We start from the raw sequence: 22,525 nt of genomic DNA, 5'->3' as shown, positions 1-22,525 counted from the left end.
GAGAACCTTCTATTGCCTACTCATGAACAGAAAAGTCACTTGACCTGAGATTTTACCTAGTGAGAGGTAAAATAAGCCACCCACCACATGGGATAAGATACTCACCACAAGGAAGGAGTAAAAGGTCAGTGGGGGACAAAGGTACAGTTGATTTTATAATCATCCCCCATGAAAACAACCCTTTTAGCCTCTGGTGACACGAGAATCAGAAACAGAGCAACAAGGACACAATTCAGCCATGCAACAAAGTGCAGATTCAAAGTGTTTGGGGAACAGAAGAATTTTGAACTCAGGATATGTTAGACCTGAGTTTGAGTCCTGGCTTGGCTATTTAATAGCTATGTGATATGCAGGTCAGGAAGCAACAGTTAGAACTGAACATGGAACAACAGACTGGTTCCAAATAGGAAAAGGAGTACGTCAAGGCTGTATGTTGTCACCCTGCTTATTTAACTTCTATGTAGAGTGCATCATGAGAAACGCTGGGCTGGAAGAAGCACAAGCTGGAATCAAGATTGCCGGGAGAAATATCAATAACCTCAGATATGCAGATGACACCACCCTTATGGCAGAAAGTGAAGAGGAACTAAAGAGCCTCTTGATGAAAGTGAAAGAGGAGAGTGAAAAAGTTGGCTTAAAGCTCAACATTCAGAAAACCAAGATCATGGCATCTGGTCCCATCACTTCATGGGAAGTAGATGGGGAAACAGTGGAAACAGCGTCAGACTTTATTTTTTGGGGCTCCAAAATCACTGCAGATGGAGATTGCAGCCATGAAATTAAAAGACACTTACTCCTTGGAAGGAAAGTTTTGACCAACCTAGATAGCATATTAAAAAGCAGAGATATTACTTTGCCAACAAAGGTCCGCCTAGTCAAGGCTGTGATTTTTCCTGTGGTCATGCATGGATGTGAGAGTTGGACTGTGAAGAAAGCTGAGTGCTGAAGAATTGATGCTTTTGAACTGTGGTGTTGGAGAAGACTCTTGAGAGTCCCTTGGACTGCAAGGAGATCCAACCAATCCATTCTAAAGGAGATCAGTCCTGGGTGTTCATTGGAAGAACTGATGCTGAAGCTGAAACTCCAATACTTTGGCCACCTCATGCGAAGAGTTGCCTCGTTGAAAAAGACCCTGATGCTGAGAGGGATTGGGGGCAGGAGGAGAAGGGGACGACAGAGGATGAGATGGCTGGATGGCATCACGGACTCAATGCACATGAGTTTGAGTGAACTCTGGGAGTTGGTGATGGACAGGGAGACCTGGCGTGCTACAATTCATGGGGTCGCAAAGAGTCGGACATGACTGAGCGACTGAACTGAACTGAACTGAACTGATATGGGAAATGTCACTTAGCCTCTCTGATTTCAAATTGCTTATCCTCAGATTGATAGTAATATCGATCTCAAGGGCTTCTTATAAGGATTAGGTGGTGTAATGTATATAAGATAATTTTGAGAGAGGACTTAATTAACAGTCTAGGTATATCAGTCAGGGTTCTCTCAGAGAAGATGAACTGCTGTGAATGATAGAGAATAACGATACAGAATAACGATTTATTATAGGGATGAGACCAAGCATGGGCATCGTATGGCAGTCTATTTAAAGCTATCACTTCTGCATCCCATGTTGGGCCCAAAGTCAGCAGAGTTGGCAGTTGTGAAGGGAAGATGTCTGTGAACTAGGGAGATTAAGATTTAGCTAGAACTTGGAAGGGCAGACTGGAGCTGTCTCGGTGCCTCACTGCCTCTACTCCAGATGATCCAAGTGGCCTGCAGGATAAGCTTCACAAGTACCTGGTCCAGGATTCAGAGATGGGAGGAGGATATCGGGGAGGGAGAAGCTGGTAGAGTTGTGTGCCCCGTTGCTACCCCTCACCACCAAGCCAGCAGATCAATCACAAAATGCTTGAGTTGCAAGTGTCTGCCCTTCAGCCACCTTCAGAGCATACTAAAAGGACCATAGCATCTCTTCAACCTTTCAACCCTTGTGCAAATTTCTCTTGTGGCCAGGCTTAACCTAGAACCATGCAGAGAAGCGAATTCTGGGAAATATATTTTCAACTTTACTAAACTGACAGAATACAATGTCGCCATAGTCCAGGCCATGACAACTTGGCATCCATACCTGTTTCTTTTCATCATATTTAACGTCCAAATAAAGACGCTAGCAAGCTCTTGCTTTGCCTTACATGATGCAACTCTCTCAGGTACCACCCAAAACACAACCACCTTCTCTGTAAAACAGGGGCCCCCAATCTCCAGGATCTAAAACCTGATGATCTGGGGTGGAGCTGATGTAATAACAGTAGAAATAAAGTGCCCAACAAATGTAACGTGCTTGAATCATCCTGAAACCACCACTCCCACTCCACCCCCTCCCCAGTTCCAGGGAAAAACAATCTTCCATGAAACTGGTCCCTGGTGCCAAAGAGATTGGGGACTGCTGCAGAGGATACAAGCTTCTTTTATCCATCACTGCCAGATGTTCATTCCTCCTCCAGCTGAGTCATACTCATCTGGAGCTATTTGGTAACTTAAATTCTAAGATATCAATCAAGTTTACTATTAACACATCTTATATTAGATGGTGAAGAAATGGGAGAGGGAAAGAAAAATATTAATGTATTCATAGTAAAATGAGGAAGAAGCACTGTTAGAGTCTTCATTTCTACCGCTGGTTATCTGGTCATAGCTGGAGTTTACCTTCTTCTGCTATCCATTCTATATAACTTTTGCTTTCAGTAAACATCTTCAGGTGGTCAAAATTTCCTACCTGATGGAGTGACTCCACCTTTATTCCTAAAGGCTATGGAGCACTGACACTCCAGCCTGTACTAGGCTGCTGTCATTTACCATTTGTCTGTGTTTTGTTTTTGTTTTTACTATTTTGACAGTGCTACGTGATATGTGGGAATCTTAGTTCCCTGACCAGGGATCAAACCCATGCCCTCTACACTGGAAGCATGGAATCTTAACCACTGGGTCACCAGGGAAGTCCTACCATTGGAGAACCAGGAGATGCCCTGGGAGATCTACATCCAGACATACTAGTGAATTCAGTCTTCCCTCATTGTACATGTGCTTCAATTGTATCTGACTCTTTGTGATTTTATGGACTGTTGTCCATCAGGCTCCCCTGTCCATGGGATTCCCCAGGCAAGAATAATAGAATAGACTGCCATGCCCTCCTCTAGGGGTTCTTCCACCACCTGGGAAGTCCCCATTGTACAGTAGTCATCAATTTCCCCTCGGCAAGATCAATCACCTAGGCTTGCACAGTAGTCCACCTTCTTTTTCTGTTTATTCTCCAGCAGGAAGAGCCTAAAGAGGTCAAGAGGCAGTCCCAACTTTCCAGTTTAATGAATCATTGCTGTGATGGACAGATTTCCTCTTTGGAAAGAAACTAAGTCCTCTCAACAAGAAGGGCCTAAAGATGCAGAAACAAAAAGCAGAAGTTTAAGTAGAGGTAATAGAGATATTAATCCCTTTCCCACTCTTTGCTGCTGCTGCTAAGTCGCTTCAGTCGTGTCCGACTCTGTGTGACCCCATAGAAGGCAGCCCACCAGGCTCCCCCGTCTCTAGACAAGAATACTGAAGTGGGTTGCCATTTCCTTCTCCAATGCATAAAGTGAAAAGTCAAAGTGAAGTCGCTCAGTCATATCTGACTCTTAGCGACCTCCCGGACTGCAGCCTACCAGGCTCCTCCGTCCATGAGATTTTCCAGGCAAGAGTACTGGGGTGGGGTGCCATTGCCTTCTCCGTTCCCACTCTTTAAGAACCCATGAATCCCAGCTGTGAGAGAAAGAGCACCATCCCTTGGCCACCAGTTTAGAGCATATGGCTTATGCTGTAGGATATTGGGCTTCTCGGGTGGCTTAGATGGTAAAGAATCTGCCCACAGTCTGGGAAACCCAGATTCAATCCCTGGGTTGGGAAGATCCCCTAGAGTAGGAAATGGCAACCCATTCCAATATGCTTGCCTGGAGAATTCTGTGAATGGTAGGACATTGCCTCAACTCTGCAAGGTATTGACACCCAGCTGGTGCCATAACTATATCTTCAAAAGGTCATTCTATGGTTCTATCAGTCAGCTGCTTCACAGTAATGGGGAACAAGGTAAGATCAGAGAAATCCATGGGCAAGAGTCCGCTGCTGTACTTCACTGGCTGTGAAATGAGTTCCTTAGGCAGCAGCATGACAGGGGACACAGTATTCTGTTTAAGTCCGGATACCAGTTTTGACAAAGGCACTGTGAGCAGGAGAGGTCAGCCTATATCCAAAGAAAGAGTCTACTCCGTTAAGAACAAAGTACTGCCCCTTCCACGATGGAAGAAGTGCACCGTCATCAACCTACTACCGCACGGTTGGCGGATTCCTCCTCCCTTCCCCCCAGGAAATAGTGTACTATCAGGGCCTCACTGTTGGTCTCTGTTCTTTGGCATATTGGAGACTCAGCAGCGGCAGTAGCCAAATCAGCCTTGTTGAGTAGAAATCTGTCACTCAGCCTCCACTTCTGCCATCAAGGCTACTTTGTTCACAAGCTAACTGGTCAAGGAAAGGTGACTGGGGGAGAGGCTGTCTGACCAATGTAAGGTCGGACCCCGGTGGCCATGATGGGCGCCCTTTCTCTCCCCTGCTGGCAGGGAAGGTCTCTAATGGAAGGAAACTCCCAGATCCCGGGGACCAATGACAGCACACTTCGCCAGCTAAAGCCGCCCCACCCCAGCCACGTAGAAGGACCTGTCAGCCCGTGACGCCTCGTCCTGGCGACCTATCCGAACCCCCGTCCCTCTAGCCTGACCATCCCTATAAAAGACACCCACAATAGGGTCCGGGCGCCGACTAGCTCAGCCTGCCTGGTTCGGGTCCAGGAACCCCACCTGGGAGCGCTTCACCATTAAAAAGCCTGTTAGACACTCTTTTCAGGGTCCTGATCGTCTTTACCTAACAACCTGCAGAGTGAGTCATCTTGTCTACCAGATTCTTAAACTCTTCCTCTATTGAGGGCATTCTTTGGCGAGCACAAAGATGCAAAGTCCTTTACATTATACACTCATTCAGAAAATTTAACCATATACTTCGTCCCCAGGCCTCCTTGTCATTGATTTTCCAAGTTTTTGGCCACCCAGCCAAACCGTTATCCACTATGCACGAATCAGGATAGCTCCCAACCTTTGGTTATCTCTTCTTCCAGGCAGGATGAACAGCCCTGCCCACTGGAAGGATTACTTATTCAGCCTTGTCCTTCGGGGACACCTGGGGGTGGGACTGTGGATTCTGTACTCTGCTGTCTTCACACAGTGTCGGTATCTTGCAGCAAATCATACGTAAACCAAGTCAAAATTTTTCTTCTGAAGTCAACAGATCATAGAAAACCCCCATGTAGCCATAGGGACAGGTCGAGAGGGAAGAAGCAGGGTGCAGGAACAAAGCCAGCTACATCATTTACGAAGCCCAGAGCAAAATGAAAATGAAGCACCGCTTCCCCCCGAATTACGAATTTCAACACGGTGAGAGTAGAGCACTAAACCAAGTGTGAGGCCCTTCTGAGCACAGGCCCTGTGAGCATGGCCCGGACCCTCAGCAGGAGTATGGGCCTAGGTTCCTGGACTACTGGTTTATGCATATTACTTGTTAGGATAGGTTTGAGCTCTTTCATGTAGGACACTTTCATTTTTTTAAGGAGGTTATCTTCTTTTTAAAAATCAGTTAACCTATTATTTATTTTTGGCTGTTCTGGGTCTTCCTTGCTGTGCATGGACTTTCTCTTTTTTCAGCAAGTGGGGGCTACTCTCCAGTTGTGGTGTGTGGGCTTCCCTTCGTAGTGACTTCTCTTGCTATAGAGCATGGCTTCAGGCAGTAGCTGCAGTGCATGGGCCTAGTTGCTGTAGGGCATGTGGAATCTTCCTGGACCAGGGGGTGAAACTGTGTCCCCTGTATTAGTGGGCAGATTCTTTACCGCTGGACCATTAGGGAAGTCCTGTCACTTCCATTTGGTTGTGGAGGGGTCCCTGCATGCTCAGCTGTGTGTTAATGTGTCAGATAGTGACACCCAATTCATGATGTGTCCCTCGAGTCTTACGGTAACTTGGCCCAAGGTCAGGTGGTTTTCAGCCCCTACTAGGACCCGGGAGCAAAACAGAGCTATTTCTCAAAGGAGGATAGTTATCCACATAGGATGACATATCTGCTCAAAATTCTGCTGGTTTATGCTGTGATTCACCTATGAAGGCTTGCCAAAGGCTTTACAGATGCCTCCCAATATGCCTCAGACGCTTCGAGTATCACTGGATGTGCTGGATCACATAGTCCAAGAGGCAAAGCCCCTTGCACCTTAGTCTGAATCTACTGAATGCCCTATGCTGTCCTAGGTCCCATTCAAAACTATGCAAGCAGGAGTTGAGAATGTATCCAAGCTCTACCCATTAACATAGGCCGTAAATACGGCCATAAAGCACAGCAGACCGGGAACTGTGAATAGGTCTATGTGACTCCATCAGCACCAAAGGGAAAAAATCACTCCAAGGATATGGTCTATTGATGTTTGGTGAGCAGTACTAGATTCCTTGAGCACAAAAACTAAAATCTTCAAAGTTTAGAAAGCCATATGGCACACTGGTTAAGGCTGGGGACTCTGGAGTCAGACTCCCCAGAGCCTAAACCTAAGTCCCATCACTTTCAAGCTGTGTGAGTTTAGGGAAAGAAAGTATTAGTCATTCAGTAGTGTCCAGCTCTTTGCGACCCCATGGACTATAGCCTGCTAGGCTCCTCTGTTCATGGGATTCTCCAGGCAAGAATACTAGAGTGGTTGCCATTTCTTTCTCCAGGGGATCTTCCAGATCCAGGGATTGAACCCAGGTCTCCCACATTGCAAGCAGATTCTTTACTGTCTGAGCTACAAGGGAAGCCCATGTGAGTTTGGCCAAGTCATTGATAACCTCTCCAAGACTCAGAAGGGATAATAATGGTTATCTATCACTTATACTTGTCAACAGTTTTAATAGTTACCAAGGGTTACTGGGGGAAGGAGGAGAAGGGGACGACAGAGGATGAGATGGCTGGATGGCATCACTGACTTGATAGACATGAGTCTGAGTGAACTTCGGGAGTTGATGATGGACTGGCTTGCTGTGATTCATGGGGTCGTAAAGAGTCGGACATGGCTGAGCGACTGAACTAAACTGAAGAGTTATATGAAGAGTTATATCCATCTTGTAAGCTTGTTACAATGATCACATGTGCTAAGCTGTGCTTAGGCCCTCAGTTGTGTCCAACTCTTTGCAATCCCATGGACGGTAGCCTGCTGGCTGTCCCACATTGCAGGCGAGTTCTTTACCATTTGAGCCACCGGGGCTAAGGCACAGAGTGAAGACTCGACAAATTTTCTCAAGAAAGGTTTTCTTAGAGATGAACAGAATATAGAAGTCACTAGATTGGGGTAGGAAAAAGACAGAGGTGTGGCTTATGTAGCCCCTTAAATATGGAAGACTCTATATGCCTCTGCTTGAGGTGTACAGGAAGAGAGGGGAACCAAGAATGTGTTCAGGTTACCATTATGCTTTCTAAAGAGTGAAACTGTGGCAAGTCCTCTCCATCTCTGCATCTCAGTTATTTCAGGCATAAAACAACAGGGCTGATCTTCACGATCATGATGGACTATAAAGAAAGCTGAGTGCCAAAGAATGGATGCTATTGAACTGTGGTGTTGGAGAAGACTCTTGAGAATCCTTTGGACTACAAAGAGATCAATCCAGTCAATCCTAAAGGAAATCAGTCCTGAATATTCATTGGAAGGACTGATGCTGAAGCTGAAACTGCAATACTTTGGCCACCTGATGCGAAGAACTGACTCATTGAAAAAGACCCTGATGCTGGGAAAGATTGAAGGCAGGAGGAGAAGGGGACGACAGAGGATGAGATGGTTGGATAGCATCACCAGCTCGATGGACATGAGTTCAAGCAAGCTCTAGGAGTTGGTGATGGATAGGGAAGCCTGGTGTGCTGCAGTCCATAGGGTCACAAAGAGTCAGACATGACTGAGCTACTGAACTGAACTGAACACTGATCCTCATGATTTCATGGTCTCCCTTTTCCCTAATGGGGACTTCCCTGGTGGTTCAGACAGTAAAGAGTCTGCCTGCAGTGCAAGAGACTTGGGTTCAATCCCTGGGTCAGGAAGATCCCCTAAAGAAGGAAATGGCAACTCACTCCAGTATTCTTGCCTGGAAAATCCCATGAATGGAGGAGCCTGGCAGGCTACAGTCCATGGGGTCGCGAAGAGTCAGACACAACTGAGCAACTTCACTTTCTTTCCCATCCCTGACAGTCTATGATATGATGACTCCCACCTCTTGTGAGATGTGGGACCTTCCCTTGCCGCAGCCATGAGATCCCACCCACGATCCCAGCAGACAGTGCTTTGGCCAGGTCCCTGCAGCTCTTTGCTCTAAGAGCAGGTCTGGCAAAGACCAATCAGAGGTTTGGGGTATTTATTAAAGCTCTGGCAATGGCTCCCACGTCTACAACTGAACTATTTTCAGCCCCAGCTATTTTCTTTTCCTTTTGAAGAGTGGGTGGATTTTAAGACAAACAGACTAATTAGGTATATGTTAGCATTGCCACAAAAGCAAAACAGTCAGATTTCCCAACACGACACCAAGTTGGGGCTTGGAATTTGGAGGATTACAAGGGAAACCTGGTGGTCTTTCCATTTCTCATACCCGGGGGTCTTGTCTTTTGACCAACTGGCCTCTCCCTGGGACAAGTAAGGGGGAGCTTCTGGGAGGGTCTCCATCCTGGGGGTGGAGGGGCAGGGACAGCAAGATTCCCTCCTTTTATTCTTCAGGCCCCCAAGTTAAGAGCAAAGACACCACAAACACTTAAGCAATTAAAGAATAATTTAAAACAAATGTGCATTGGAGTCCGCGTGGAGGAGAGCAGGCTTGGCTTAATACACAGTGTGGCGAGAGCCTTCCTAGGGCTTGATCTTTCACTAGGAAAAAGGGGTTCCTTCCTGCACCAAACACACCCAGGATTCTGGTGAAACCTCCCCTGCCTCCCCACACAGAAACACACATAGGGCCCTCATGACTTTGCTATTCCAAAGCAGTGTCTAGCCCAGGCGAGCTGCCCTTGAAGAGAAATCCCCCAGCATATACACCAGATACGTTTTGGCTGCATATGGCAGAAATTCCAAGATAGCAGTGGCATAAATGAAATAGAAGTTTACTTCTTCTATTCACGCAAAAGAACCCCAGAGGTAGGGAATCCAAGGCTGTGTATGGTATAAAGGATGAGGGAGGTACCCAGGGATAACCAAGGAATTTCAACCTTAAATGATTTTCAAAATCTCTTAGGTGATTTTAAATTGGATTAGACTTTCTTTAGCAGCAGCAGCAGACATTGCTAATTATCAACTGAATAACCTATTTAATACTTTAAAAGGAGATCCTGGTTTAAGTAGCCCTTGTTGCAGCCATGAAATTAAAAGACACTTATTCCTTGGAAGGAACGTAATGACCAACCTAGATAGCATATTAGAAAGCAGAGACGTTACTTTGCCAACAAAGGTCCGTCTAGTCAAGGCTATGGTTTTTCCAGTGGTCATGTATGGATGTGAGAGTTGGACTGTGAAGAAAGCTGAGTGCCAAAGAACTGATGCTTTTGAACTGTGGTGTTGGAGAAGACTCTTGAGAGTCCCTTGGACTGCAAAGAGATCCAACCAGTCCATTCTAAAGGAGATCAGCCCTGGGTGTTCTTTGGAAGGAAAGATGCTAAAGCTGAAACTCCAGTATTTTGGCCACCTCATGTGAAGAGTTGACTCACTGGAAAAGACTCTGGTGCTGGGAGGGATTGAGGGCAGGAGGAGAAGGGGACGACAGAGGATGAGATAGCTGGATGGCATCACCAACTCGATGGACATGGGTTTGGGTGAATTCTGGGAGTTGGTGATGGACAGGGAGACCTGGCGTGCTGGAATTCATGGGGTCGCAAAGAGTCGGACACGACTGTGCGACTGAACTGAACTGAACTGAGGCTGCTCCGGAAGACCTTCCAAGGATGTGACTCTGACCTTGAGATTGTATCTGGCCAGCAAGGAGGTGAGTATTGTTTGCCCGTTGGGCATGTATGTATTATTTTTCACTCATTCATCCCACAAGATACCGGCTTAGCCAATAAGTTCATTCAGGTTTTCCCATAAGAAAAACCTGAACAAACTCTGTGGCCAACCCAATATTTACTGAGAAGTCACTGTGTGCCAGGGACTACATCAGGTGCCAGGTCAATAACGTGACTAAGGCAGCTACAACCACACTCTGCAAAGTTCCAGTCAAGTGGAGAAGACCCATAAGAAGATTTCAATAGAAAAATGAACTCTGTGGCTAAGCTGTACCTAGGAAACAGCCAGGACACTGTAATAGGGAATAGCAGGGGAGACTGACTTAACTCAGGGTGGCACAGGGCACAGCTAGAAGGTTGTGGAAGTGGTAATGGAGAGACATCAATGGAGAAGGTCATCAGGCCAGCCAGTGTTCACAAGAAGCAGATAGAAACAATGGCAGATCTTTTGAACATGGCTGATGTCAACCAAGTAGTCACCAGTCACCCTACAAAGAGACCCAGATAGACTCAGGAGAACACTGGGGCTCTAACCCCCTACCAGGCTGTAGCCTTGCCCAGTTTGGTTAAACCTACGTGATAGAGGTGATGAGGCCCATTTAATGCAACCAAGATGCTCTCGGGACAGTTCAGTGACTGGCCCGACTTCATTAAACAGCGAGAAGGAAGCAAAGCTGCAGTCCACATTCAGGTTGTCAGGATCCAGGTCCTTTGCACACAAAGATACTCAACACATAAGGTGAAACTGATGTGTTTCAGCACATGCTTTTGGGTTAAGGGGAGCAGGATATTGGCCCCAAAAGCTGGGTGCTGATGCCCATGGAAAATTCACAGACCAGACAGAGAAGGGCACAGAGGCCAGCCAGCCTCCAGGATCGCATTACGCTCCCCAGACCTAATTGCTTTACAGACTGAACAACACAATTTACAGCCAGCCCTGGGGTAATGACGTCTCCCCATCCAGTTCTGCTCCGTTCCGAGGGATTCCAGCGTTTTCCTCGGAGACATTAGACCAGGGGCCCGCAAGACCGAGGTCCTGCGGACTCAAAGGCAACCATTGTGAGAGAGGCCAGGGAGGGGCCCGTGGGAGGAAGAGGGACTAAGTGCTATCGTAGACCCAAGCCGGCCAAGGGGCCACCCCAGATAAATCTCGCCCACGCGCATCTGGAGAGGACGTGATGACACAGAGGTCAACCAGAAAGCCAGCAAATTAACTGACTCACGCCCATTCAACTTTTTAGGTAATCAAATAACTCAAACCCAGGTAGACAGTCTTAATCCCCAGAAATAGCTTGCTTTATAAATCACCCACAGAAAACTGTTTCTCCTTATTTCCCCCAAGTCTCCCTTTTTAGTAGAAAGTCGTTATTTTTAGATTAAAAAATAAGCCTTACGAACAAGTCAGATTATCTTCCTGTGTCGCTGCTTTAAAATATAAAACCTCAACCTCCAAAAGTGTTCTTCCCTGTTTTCCAGAGTGTCATCTCCACCTATCTTCAGGCCATGTCTTTTATTTATAAGCAGAAGGCCAAATTGTACACACGCTATGATCTCATGTGCAGAAAGGTCAGGCCAAGAATTCTTACGGGTCTCACTTAAGTGTGCACTCAGAGCGTGTGGGTGAGTGCGTGCAAAGTCACGGTCAGCAGACTTCCCTGTTCTCTCTATTCCTCTCATTTGTTTTCCAAGTTCCCTTTGAAGCTAAGGAAAACATACGTATGTATTGGACAAAATCAGGTGAGAGTAAGTGGCAATATGAGGTGAAGCTAAGCTAGGAGCGTATTTATCTGCTCAGGGAGTTTCATCAGTTGTTTGGTGGGCTGTGCTTCTGGGAAAGTTGGGTACTTGGAACTGTCATCAGCCTTGTGATGAGACCAGATCAGAGTTGCTCAGAGGGTTAGGGCTCTGTCTTCTTAATCTTTTTTCTAAGCCCCTCACCAGACACAAGATCTTCTGGCATATTTTTTAAATATTTTTTAAATTATTTTTTTTGGTCGTACCACATGGCATGTGGGATCTTTGTTCCCCAACCAGGGATTGATGTCACGCCCCCTAGAGTGGAACTGTGGTGTCTCAACCTCTGGACAGTCAGGAAAGATCCTCTGTTCACTTTATTCTTAAGTGTCCCTTGGGTGCCTTCTTACTTTCTCCCTGAACTAGCAAGTCCAGAATTCTGCTGGTTTTGTTTTATCAAACTTCTTGGCATTTCTACATCTCCAGCAGCACCCAACATCAGACAGTAGGGGGAAGGAGGAGAAGGGGAACTCCGGAAGCTGCCAGATCTGGGTCTGAATCCGTTTGCTCTGCCTTTAGGAGCTGTGTGGTTATGATCAGGGTACCGAACCTCTCTGTGCTTTGTGTCTTCTGCAAAAGGGGAATGACAGGGGTGATGCCAGCACGACGCATGTGAGGCAGGGAACCCAAATCGCTAGCTACTGTTGTTACAGTATTCATCATTATGATCATTATTATGACCTACATGAACAGCCCTGGAATAGATGGTACTCACGTATGGTCTTTAACAAAACGGATTTCTCTCTCTAGACAAAATCACACACACATAAATCATTGATATATGATTTTTGACCTTCTCATCTGATACCTCTAACAATAAATAAATGCATGTACATGGATGAAAAACCCTTTAAACAGGATCCTGGAAAGGAGCAGTGGTGCGGGCCATCCTAACTGGTGGGTAATCGGTATATGCAAGGCTTGACCAACCCAGGGCAATGCTTGCTGGTCTCTACAGTAAGATTAAGGGTGTGGATCCATCCAAACAGCAGGCAATCGTAAATACAGGCTGGACTCCACACCAGACTCCTGCCTTCTGCCCCAGCAAGAGGGCTCCTTCTAGGCCAGACCACTAACACTCGGGTCCCTGACCAAAGAACAGGATCTTCAGCTCAAAGGCTGAGTGGCCAGTTCCAAACCAGAGACTCAGGGACTGGCCAGGTCAGTGAAGCCAGATAGAAGAATCACACGAGGAAGCTGGGTTATCACCAGATGTCAATGCTTTCAGATGGTTCCCTGAAACATATTTTTACCGTTTCTCTACTCATCCCCTATTTTGTTTGGTGTGATTTCAATCTGTGCACCTTTGACTCTTTGGTGACCTATCTTCTGGTTACTAGAGCTCTTTAACCCTAACACGGCTGAAGGCTGCTCACAGCCCTCTGTTTTAACCCATGACTGGGATGGGAACGCAAAAGTCCAGGTCATTTGCCTTAGTTGGCAGTCACTCAGAGGCAGGATCTCAGTCCAATTGTCCCCTGTAGAATCTGGCTGAAACTTTTCCCCACTAAACTCCTGCCCCAGACAGCTCCTTGCTCATCTTCCTCCCCTGTCCAGCCTCCCTACTCCCTAATCAGCTTTCCCAGGAGCCATTTCTTAATAAATTATTCCTACAAAACCATGGTCTCAGGTCTGCCCCGAGGGCATCCCACCTAAGCCATGAGTCAAGGCAACAGCGTAGTATATGGGAAACCACTGAATTTGCACCTAAGATTCCCTTCCTTCCAGCCACGTACTGAATCAACATTTCTTTCTCCATTTTGTCTTTTGTAATTTTATCCCTATCAGATGGACCAAGACTCTTTCTTGAGTTTGCCGCCTTCTGATTCCTGATTTTGATTCTTCTCTGTCTTCAAACCCGTAGCACATTAATAGTGACACGTGAGGTCTTGGGACTAAGACAGACCCCTCCCAAGGTATCAGACAAATCTCCTGAATCCAGGGCAATGGGGTGGAGCCTTTACAGGGTGAGACAGTGGTAACCAACCTTACCATTAAGTCCCCGTTCAGCACTCTTTCTGGGACCTATATAGCCTATCCAATAATGAATGAGGACGACAAACAAGAACCCTTTGGGAACTGGGGTTCCTGGCGGGCACCACAACTTGTCCCCTCTCTCAAAACTCTTCCCAGGGAGACTTAGTCTTTATTCAGGATCCACACAGAGGCTGCTGGAAGTTGAGTTCCCACCAACCCCCTTGCTGATGTTTAGAGAAGACAGGTGAGGAGATTCAGTTCAGTTCAGTCACTCAGTCGTGTCCGACTCTTTGCGACCCCATGAATCCCAGCACGCCAGGCCTCCCAGTCCATCACCAACTCCCGGAGTTCACTCAGACTCACATCCATCATGTCAGTGATGCCATCCAGCCATCTCATTATCTGTCGTCCCCTTCTCCTCCTGCCCCCAATCCCTCCCAGCATCAGAGTTTTTCCCAATGAGTCAACTCTTCCCATAAGGTGGCCAAAGTACTGGAGTTTCAGCTTTAGCATCATTCCTTCCAAAGAAATCCCAGGGCTGATCTCCTTCAGAATGGACTGGTTGGATCTCCTTGCAGTCCAAGGGACTCTCAAGAGTCTTCTCCAACACCACAGTTCAAAAGCATCAATTCTTTGGCTCTCAGCCTTCTTCACAGTCCAATTCTCACATCCATACAAGACTACTGGAAAACCATAGCCTTGACTTAGTCAGCCAAGTAATGTCTCTGCTTTTGAATATACTATCTAGGTTGGTCAAAACTTTTCTTCCAAGGAGTAAGTGTCTTTTAATTTCATGGCTGCATTCACCATCTGCAGTGATTTTGGAGCCCCCCAAAATAAAGTCTGACACTCTTTCCACTGTTTCCCCATCTATTTCCCATGAAGTGATGGGACCAGATGCCACGATTTTCATTTTCTGAACGTTGAGCTTTAAGCCAACTTTTTCACTCTCCTCTTTTACTTTCATCAAGAGGCTTTTTAGTTCCTCTTCACTTTCTGCCATAAGGGTGGTGTCATCTGCATATCTGAGGTTATTGATATTTCTCCCAGCAATCTTGATTCCAGCTTGTGCTTCTTCCAGCCCAGCATTTCTCATGATGTACTCTGCATAGAAGTTAAATAAGCAGGGTGATAATATACAGCCTTGATGTACTCCTTTTCCTATTTGGAACCAGTCTGTTGTTCCATGTCCAGTTCTAACTGTTGCTTCCTGACCTGCATACAGATTTTTCAAGAGGCAGGTCAGGTGGTCTGTATTTCCATCTCTTTCAGAATTTTCCACAGTTTATTGTGATCCACACAGTCAAATGTTTTGGCATAGTCAATAAAGCAGAAATAGATGTTTTTCTGGAACTCTCTTGCTTTTTCCATGACCCAGCAAATCTTGGCAATTTGATCTCTTGTTCCTCTGCCTTTTCTAAAACCAGCTTGAACATCAGGAAGTTCACAGTTCACGTATTGCTGAAGCCTGGCTTGGAGAATTTTGAGCACTACTTTACTAGCGTGTCAGATGAGTACAATTGTGCGGTAGTTTGAGCATTCTTTGGCATTGCCTTTCTTTGGGATTGGAATAAAAACTGACTTTTTCCAGTCCTGTGGCCACTGCTGAGTTTTCCAAATTTGCTGGCACATTGAGTGCAACACTTTCACAGCATCATCTTTCAGGATTTGAAACAGCTCTACTGGAATTCCATCACCTCCACTAGGTCTGTTCATAGTGATGCTTTCTAAGGCCCACTTGACTTCACATTCCAGGATGTCTGGCTCTAGGTGAGTGATCACACCATCGTGATAATCTGGGTCGTGAAGATCTTTTTTGTACAGTTCTCCTGTGTATTCTTGCCACCTCTTCTTAATATCTTCTGCTTCTGTTAGGTCCACACCATTTCTGTCCTTTATCGAGCCCATCTTTGCATGAAATATTCCCTTGGCATCTCTAATTTTCTTGAAGAGATCTCTAGTCTTTCCCATTCTGTTCTTTTCCTCTATTTCTTTCCATTGATCGCTGAAGAAGGCTTTCTTATCTCTTCTTGCTATTCTTTGGAACTCTGCATTCAGATGCTTATATCTTTCCTTTTTACTTCGCTTCTTTTCACAGCTATTTGTAAGGCTTCCCAGACAGCCATTTTGCTTTTTTGCATTTTTCCATGGGGATGGTCTTGATCCCTGTCTCCTGTACAATGTCACGAACCTCATTCCATAGTTCATCAGGCACTCTATCAGATCTAGTCCCTTAAATCTATTTCTCACTTCCACTGTATAATCATAAGGGATTTGATTTAGGTCATACCTGAATGGTCTAGTGGTATTCCCTGCTTTCTTCAATTTGAGTCTGAATTTGGTAATAAGGAGTTCATGATGTGAGCCACAGTCAGCTCCTGGTCTTGTTTTTGTTGACTATATAGAGCTTCTCCATCTTTTGCTGCAGAGAATATAATCAATATGATTTCAGTGTTGACCATCTGGTGATGTCCATGTGTAGAGTCTTCTCTTGTGTTGTTGGAAGAGGGTGTTTGCTATGACCAGTGCATTTTCTTGGCAGAACTCTATTAGGCTTTGCCCTGCTTCATTCTGTACGCCAAGGCCAAATTTGCCTGTTACTCCAGGTGTTTCTTGACTTCCTACTTTTGCATTCCAGTCCCCTATAATGAAAAGGACATCTTTTTGGGGTGTTAGTTCTAAAAGGTCTTGTAGGTCTTCATAGAACCATTCAACTTCAGCTTCTTCAGCATTACCGGTTGGGGCATAGACTTGGATTATGGTGCTATTGAATGATTTGCCTTGGAAATGAACAGAGATCATTCTGTCATTTTTGAGATTGCATCCAAATACTGCATTTCGGACTCTTTTGTTGACCATGATGGCTACTCCATTTCTTCTGAGGGATTCCTGCCCGCAGTAGTAGATATAATGGTCATCTGAGTTAAATTCACCCATTCCAGTCCATTGTAGTTCACTGATTCCTAGAATGTCGACATTCACTCTTGCCATCTCCTGTTTGACCACTTCCAATTTGGCTTGATTCATGGACCTAACATTCCAGGTTCCTATGCAATATTGCTCTTTATGGCATCGGACCTTGCTTCTATCACCAGTCACATCCACAGCTGGGTATTGCTTTTGCTTTGGCTCCATCCCTTCATTCTTTCTGAAGCTATTTCTCCACTGACCTCCAGTGGCATATTGGGCACCTACTGACCTGGGGAGTTCCTCTTTCAGTATCCTATCACTTTGCCTTTTCATACTGTTCATGGGGTTCTCAAGGCAAGACTACTGAAGTGGTTTGCCATTCCCTTCTCCAGTGGACCACATTCTGTTAGACCTCTCCACCATGACCCGCCCGTCTTGGGTTGCCCCACGGGCATGGCTTAGTTTCACTGAGTTAGACAAGGCTGTGGTCCTAGTGTGATTAGAATGACTAGTTTTCTGTGAGTATGGTTTCAGTGTGTCTGCCCTCTTGCAACACCTACCATCTTACTTGGGTTTCTTTTACCTTGGACATAGGGTATCTCTTCATGGCTGCTCCAGCAGAGCACAGCTGCTGCTCCTTATCTTGGATGAGGGGTATCTCCTCCCACCGCCCTTCCTGACCTTCAACGTGGGATGGCTCCTCTAGGCCCTCCTGTGCCCACACAGCCAGCACTCCTTGAGCGTGGGGTTGCTCCTCCCGGTCGCCGCCCTGGCCTTGGGCATGAGGTTGCTCCTCCTGGCCCCCGCCCCTGGCCTCGGCTGCGGGGGTGAGGAGATTAGGAAAGTTCTTAAACTGTAGTGTCTCTAGTCTTCATTCTTGTGTAGGGTGGTCACCTGGGAACCTTGGCTTGGGAAGGACAACACAATTCAGGAGTGAAGTGGGTATTGTACATCTTGGAAACCTAAGCAAACAGTGAGGAACTGGGCAGGATGCATGTTGGAGGAAAAGGGGAAAATAGCCTATGGCTCTGAGAACCGGAGCTGTTGCACTAAAAAAGTCCCAGCGAGTCCAAGATACCACCAATAGCCAATCAACACTCATGAGCAGGATGTAATAGCATTGTGACATTCTGAGCTAATATGATGCTAGCGGTAAGCAAAAAACCTATTCTTTAACCACTACATGCAGGCCTATTACCAAAGAAGTGGACTTTTAAAAAAAACTTCTTGAAATACTGAAACTAGTTTTAGGCATTTTCGACATAAGCTTCTTTATTGTAAACATTTTTGCTGCATTTTTGCCACAAATGTTTTTGCCACATAACTAACTAGCCATAAGACAATTTTGCCATGAAAGATAAAACATGAAAAATAAGAGAGATGCTAAAAAGGGCATAAAGAAACATGAGAAATAGATTTTAAAAATTAAGACTTTATTGTGACATACAAGATATTTGAATACATTTTAAATGGATATAGATTCATGCCAATCTGTGCAAATAATTGGTTTTATTTTTATTTTGTAGGTTGATCCTAAGCACTTGTCTTCCAAGTCTTTCTTAGCATTTTACTTTCTTTTTTTTGCATGTTTATTTGTCTGTTTGTTTGACACTGCACTGATTCTTCTTCTTTTTTTTCTTTTTGCTAATATTTCTTCCTTCATTGAGAGAGGTATCAGGGGCTTCCCTAGTGGCCCAGTGGTAAAGAATCCACCTACCAATGCAGGAGACACGAGTTTGATCCTTGATCCAGGAAGATCCGACATGCCTGAAGCAACTAGGCCTGTGGACCGCAACTATGGAACCTGTGCTCTAGAGCCCGGCAGCTGCAACTACAGAGCCCATATGCTGCGGCTACTGAACCTGAAATCTCTAGAGCCTGCGCCCCACCAAAAGAGAAGCCGCCACAGTGAGAAGCCCATAGCCTGCAGCTAGGGAGTAGCCCCACTCACTACAACTAGAGAAAAGCTCACACAGCAATAAAGACTCAGCACAGCCTTTTTTAAAAAGAGAGTGGTATAAAGAATTCCCTGGTGGTCCAGTGATGAGACAGTCTGCCTGCCAGTGTAGAGGGGACACCAGTCTGATCGCTGCTCCAGAAGATTCCACATGTCAAGGGGCAACTAAGCCCATGCATCACAGGTACTGAGCACATGCTCTTGAGCCTGAGTACCATGACTACCGAAGCTGGTGTGCTCTGCAACAAGAGAAGCCACCACAGTGAGAAGCCTGTATACCTCAACTACAGAAAGCATGCTGAGAGTTACTTTCTGGGGACTGTGCTTCTTAGCCTGCCCACAAGGTAGGCTATCTGTCTCCTTTTTTTTTTTTTTTTGCATAGGGAAATGCCAAATTGGATATTCAGTTGGGCAGTGGAGGAGTGGCTTGGTTTCACTGAGTGAGGCCACAGTCAGGCGGGAGACAGTTATTTCGGACGCTGGCATAGACCACCCTTCTGCCCTTCTGAGCCACTGAAGACCATGAGAGGCCAAATCGGGGTGTCTGGTCCTGACCCCCAGAGACCACCTGTAGGTATTCCCATTACCCTCACTGTAGCATCATGCACAGAAATGAAGACCAGCACAGCCAAAAATAAATAAAATATTCAATTTTTTTAAAAAGGTAAAGAGAGGTATCACTTTCCCAACACAGGATGCATGATTGCAACTGAGCTTTACTGAGTTGTGGAAGCCTTTACACCATTGTATGTCCTTGGCATATTGTCATGTGTCCATGGAGAAATGTTCCAAAGTTCTATGGAAAATGAGGGTTCAACTCTGTGCCCGCAAGGCCTCTTTCTCCTCCAGTGTTTCAAAATTAAGAAATCAACTCTCAGGACAAATCATTTTTCTCTCTCGTGATCTTTATACTGTATACGTCAAACCAAACTGTCAACCGGTTATTTTTCCTCTTGTGACACAATTGCTTTATGGCCAATTACTTATGCAGTGAAAATATTCAGGGCAAAAATGTTTGTGGCAAAGAAACATACTGTGAAAATACTGGACACAACTCAAAACAACTCGTCACTTTTGCTGGACGCCTAGACCCTGGAAACCCTCGGCAAGGAGGCACAGAGATGGACCTTTGCAAGATGTTTGCCATATTGATGATGTTCCCAGTGGAGGGCTTAGGAGCAGATCAAAATGGATATAGTTGGTTGCACTGATTTCCCCTGAATCTCTTCTGTCAAGATATGGACTACATTGAGGGTCATGAGAATACCTACAGGTGGTCTTTGGGGATCAGGGCCAGACGAACCTCATCGAGGTGGCTAAAGTTTCTCATGGTCTTCAGTGGTGCAGAGGGGTAATCTGAAATAACCCAGTCTCCCCCATGGAACCAAGCCACTCCTCCACTGCCCAGCTACATATCTGCTTTGGCATTTTTCTCTGCAAAAAAAAAAAAAAAAAAGGAGACAGCCATGGGCAAACCTACCTTGTGGGCAGGCTAAGAGGCATGGTCCCCGAAAAATCACAGGGAGGCAAAAGGCAGGGGTCTTTTCCTGGTGTGTCTTAGCATCCACGGATGGTGCTTCCACAGACACTGAATTTGCTGCATTCCAGGCGTCTGGAATCCCCAGACAGCAGACTCCGACGGGGTAATTTGGGGCAGCGATATTCGGCTGCAGCGCAAATGGCTTCACTCCATCGTACACTCCTTGTTTCCTTTTATCCTGCCCCTAACTTTTTATGGGATCCTGCATGTAAGGCCAAAGTTATAGTGCCAGCAAGCACACAATGTATCCATGGGGAAATCATTATTCTTGTGTGTTTGAAGCGTTTGTTTGAACCATCTTTAAATTATTTCTCTGGAAATCGGTCTGGCTTAAATATGTTTATCCCTCTGCCTTTGTGAGCCCTTGTTTGCATTCGCTGGGCATTGGTAACAGATGAGAAGAGTCATCACAAGGTATTTAGCCCTTTGAGACACTGTAGTTGCTTCCACATTTCGAGCCTAGATAAAATCAACAAGAACCGGGAAAGGACGCCATGGCTAGATGCCCAGGGAGGGGAAAGGGGAGTTTGACTGAGGATAAGGAACTCACCAGGGCTTCCCAGGTGGTGCGGAATCCGCCTGCCAGTGCAAGAGATGCAAGAGAAGTGGGTTCGACCCCGGGGTCGGGAAGATCCCCTGGAGGAGGAAATGACAACCCTCTCCAGTATTCTTGCCTGGAGAATTCCATGGCCAGAGGAACCTGGCGGGCTGCACTTCATAGAGTCGCAAAGAGTTGGACATGACTGAGCCCACGTGTGCGCACACACACAAAGAACTCGCTGTGGAGAAGCTAGAGAAGAAATCTTCATTTACAGAATGGAGTGTGTGTGTGTGCTTTTGCACGTTCACGTACACACATTTCCCCCCTTTTCTTTCTGAAATGCAGTAGATATTGCTGGAATCTCAAATCAGAACCAACGTAGCAAGGGGCTAGTGAGTGAGAAATTATGTCCAGAGACAGAAAAAAAAAAAAAAAAAAAAGCAGTGTGGAAGTTCTTTGTTGCGCCTTTCCCTGTCTCCTGTGTGACTCTGAATAAGTCACTTTCCCTCTCTGAGCAGTGGAAAAACTTGGACCAGAGCTGAGAAGCCTCCCAATTTTGATTTTCCATGATTCTCAAATATAGGAGAATTAATGGGGAAAAAGATCCCTGGGGTGCCCAGGCAGGGGGACGTTCCCTAACTCAAAAGGTATATTATGATGGGGCAACATGGCTGAGGTGGTAAGAACTTGGTCTTAATTGTGCAGGTTCTGGAGTCCCATGGCGCAGGTTCAAGGCCAAACTTTGCTGCTTCCCAGCTATGCAACACTGAGCTGGTTCTTAACTTCTCTGCCCTTTATTTCCTCACCTATAAATTGGGGCTAATAATAATAGCTACCTCAGAGAGCTTAAGGAAGGGATAAATAATGTGCAGAAGGCAATTAGAACTGTGTCTGTATCAAACCTGGGTCTCCTGCATTACAGACAGATTCTTTGCTGTCTGAGCCACCAGGGAAGCCCCTGACTCACACACAAGGCAATCAGAATTGCCCACCCACTGATAAAGTGCACAGCGGGTACTTTTTAATATAAATATACACTTACATGTACATCGATGTGTGCGTGTGTACATATGTACATATATTGTTCCCCTGGGGTTGGAAGGTCTAGTGAGTGTGGCAGAGATTGCCGGAGGCCTCCTAAGAGCTTTTGACCCTTAGAGAAAAGTAAAAACAAAATAAAACCCTTGTCTAAGATGCCAGGTTTCAAATCCCAGCAAGCTGGTTTTGGAGCCTTGGCTGCAAGGTGTCAGGAGGGTTGATGGACTGAGGTCAAGAAGTGTAATTGTAGATGGAAGGATGAGGGGCCAGAGAGCCTTGTTTGTGTCCTGCAGACAGCTTGGAAGCCTCTAGAGCTACAGAGCAGGGCTGTGGCTGGATCTAGAGTGTTTAGGACAGGGTGGAGTGAATGACGGACAGGGCTGTGGCAGGGAACCCAAGGGAGGCTGTTACCACCCTGTATGGAGATGAGGGAGACCTGAGCTAAGACAGTGGTTGAGGGCAGGGTCTGGGGATCGGAGGGTTCAGAGGCAGAGGATTTAGAATTCTCCTGCTTAGGAGAATCAGGAAGAGTCACCCCAGTGACCTCAGTCCATCAACCCTCCTCACGCCCTGCCCCCAAGGCTCTGAAACCAGCTTGCTGGAATTTGAATCCTGGCAAAGAAGGAGAAGGATGTTTAAAAAGTATTTA

The 22,525-nt window shown here is 46.1% G+C and overlaps 1 pseudogene; it reads left to right on the top strand.

The window, feature by feature from the left end:
• The first annotated feature begins 18,563 nt into the window (after nucleotides 1-18,563).
• The window catches only part of LOC101106468 (transcription initiation factor TFIID subunit 9-like), a 31,444-nt pseudogene continuing 27,482 nt past the window's right edge, over nucleotides 18,564-22,525 (top strand).

Source organism: Ovis aries, chromosome 20, assembly GCF_016772045.2.
Source record: "Ovis aries strain OAR_USU_Benz2616 breed Rambouillet chromosome 20, ARS-UI_Ramb_v3.0, whole genome shotgun sequence".
NCBI lineage: Eukaryota > Metazoa > Chordata > Mammalia > Artiodactyla > Bovidae > Ovis > Ovis aries.
This window is presented reverse-complemented; position numbering and strand designations above follow the sequence as displayed.